Raw genomic sequence first — 2,500 nt, forward strand, 5'->3', positions numbered from 1 at the left:
CAAGAACCACATGTTGTGTACCACTGCTCGTGACCCAATATGTAACGATAACAACATGAAAGAAAAAGAACACGTTTTTCACAGAAGTTTGTCTCATTTTTTATTTAGGTCTCAATTTTGGCATTTAGATTAAATTTATATATGTGAACTACCATATCAAAGAAATACCACTTATGAAATGACCCTATACAGAAGACTTTTGTAATATCAGTGCTGGCCAATGCTGTGAAATTTTATCCCTTTGCATGTAACTAGTCTGGTGCAACTCTGTGGTATTATGCACCGAAACTAACACATCAATTACTTTCATAGTTGCAGAAATTAAGAGGCGATAATCAATTAAGCATATTTGATTCAAGCCAATTAATCTTTCCTTACAATATTCCATGCTGTATATCATTAAATCTGATGTATAATATTTCACTTGCATGTCACTGTACTGCTTTAATTTCTTGACACTTGATTTATGTGAAATAATTAGATAAACAAACACCAAAATATTTATTTATTGGCTGTATCATACAAACGTTACATTCCGGAAGCCTAGATTCAAACGATAACTTGTTCATCAAGTTCATTCGTTTTGGTCCCCGAGGAGAAAGCACTGGGAGAGAGGACTGAGTGACTAAAAGAACGAGCTATTAAACTGTTATGGCGATTATTAATTAATGTTGCAGTTAATCTATATAAGCATAGGTAATTATGAAATAATTGCTTAAAAATCTGAAGTTTTACATTAACATAGGAAAATGGGCGGTAAAATTAGGTGGCTTACATGATTGGAATTATTCAATTATAGTTTATGAACAGAGATATACTACTTAGATATTACAACGTTCTTAGTTCAAATCCCACCGGTGATAAAATGACTTTCAGTTTTACGCGAATAAATATGTTTGTACTTATAAAATGGTCGTCAAAATTTAATTACACGTAACATGATGAAGGAACTAGAGGCAATCTCCAGGTCATTTTGGTACGTCAAATGGTATTGATTCCCTGAAGATTTGCAGTCGTCATGTATGTAATATTGTGTATTAAAGTCTCCAAGCATCTGAAATAATTTATGCAAAATGCTGACAAAAGCTCGTAGTTGCGCTTAAACACTGAGAAATACTTCCAATAACACAACCAAACAATAGCTTGGAAAAATATACGCAATGCCATTGTGTTAGTAAGCAGCCGTTCTTGTCGTGAAGCAGTAGATCGTGTTATTAAGCAGTAGGCCGTGTTGCCAACCAGCACATTCCGCTGTTAATGGCGAAAGCAATATAAATATTTGGGTCATATAGTATCTTCACTACGAATCATATTTTACTGATTTATATTCTCAAGAAATACGTCACTTATTCTGACAGTAATGAAAGAGAATATATGTCTGAGATTTTGATTCCATTTTCTCCTTTTTTGTTTGTTTGTAGTGTATAGCATGCTGTCACTAGGAAGCTTGATAAATCTTCAAAGTTTTATATAGGAAGTAAAATTATTATATTGTTAGGAGTCTGTAGTTAATGTCGTTTACCTAATAAATCCCAGTTGTGCCCTGTTTAAGTAAAGTTTCACCGGTGTTGGTTTGTTTATGTTCATATAACTTAGGTATTCGGTGATAAAATTTCATGCAATAGGCACAGAGTGTGAAAGAAAATTATTAACTGTTTGGGGGCGGGCGCGGACTTGTTCGACTAAACCCTTCCATGCGGTGTCATATCATGGCCACCGTTGCTGGCAAATATATGAGACTATGAAGAGATTATAAAATCGCCAACTCCAACTTCAACTTCATGATTAGCACTACTTATGCGATCATTTAGCTCGTTGTTCCTTTCTAAATATATCGTGATATTAGTTTTGAGATATTACAATAATTAAATAAATAAAAATGAATGTTCCTTATCGAGCCATGCCAGGCTCATAAGGGCGGGTTTCCTGGTTTCAGTGGCGTAGAAATTCCCCACATGGACGGGACGCCAGTCCGTCGCAGGATTTCTCATTGTTGCCAGGTGAGTAGACTGGGGCAACGTGAAATGAAGTGTTTTGCTCAAGAAAGGAAGTGTTTTGCTCACCGAAAATGAAAATTTCAAAATTCTGTGGGATGCAATGATTCAGTGCGATTACCTGACCAGATATCGGAAACCGGACATTGATGTGGTGAATAAAAAAGAAACAACATGCATTATAATTGGCATGCCCCGGCGATAACAGGATCAATGTGAAAGAAGAAGAAAAATTTAAACAACTATGACGGTTTGAAATGGGAAATACGAAAGTTTTGTTCAATGAAGAGAGTAGACGTGATACGAATAGTAATTGGTGCACTTGGAAGTATCAGTACTCAAGTACCAACAGGTCTGAAAATGATTGGTGCAAGTTTGAATGTAGAACACCTACAAAGATCCCCACTGCTTGGAACTGCAAGAGTTCTTTGCAGGGTTCTTGAAGAATAACCAGTAAACAAGTATCACCTTAGTCTGCTGGCTGTGGACAGCTGACACTTTCCATC

This window comes from Octopus sinensis, linkage group LG10, assembly GCF_006345805.1.
Source record: "Octopus sinensis linkage group LG10, ASM634580v1, whole genome shotgun sequence".
Lineage (NCBI taxonomy): Eukaryota > Metazoa > Mollusca > Cephalopoda > Octopoda > Octopodidae > Octopus > Octopus sinensis.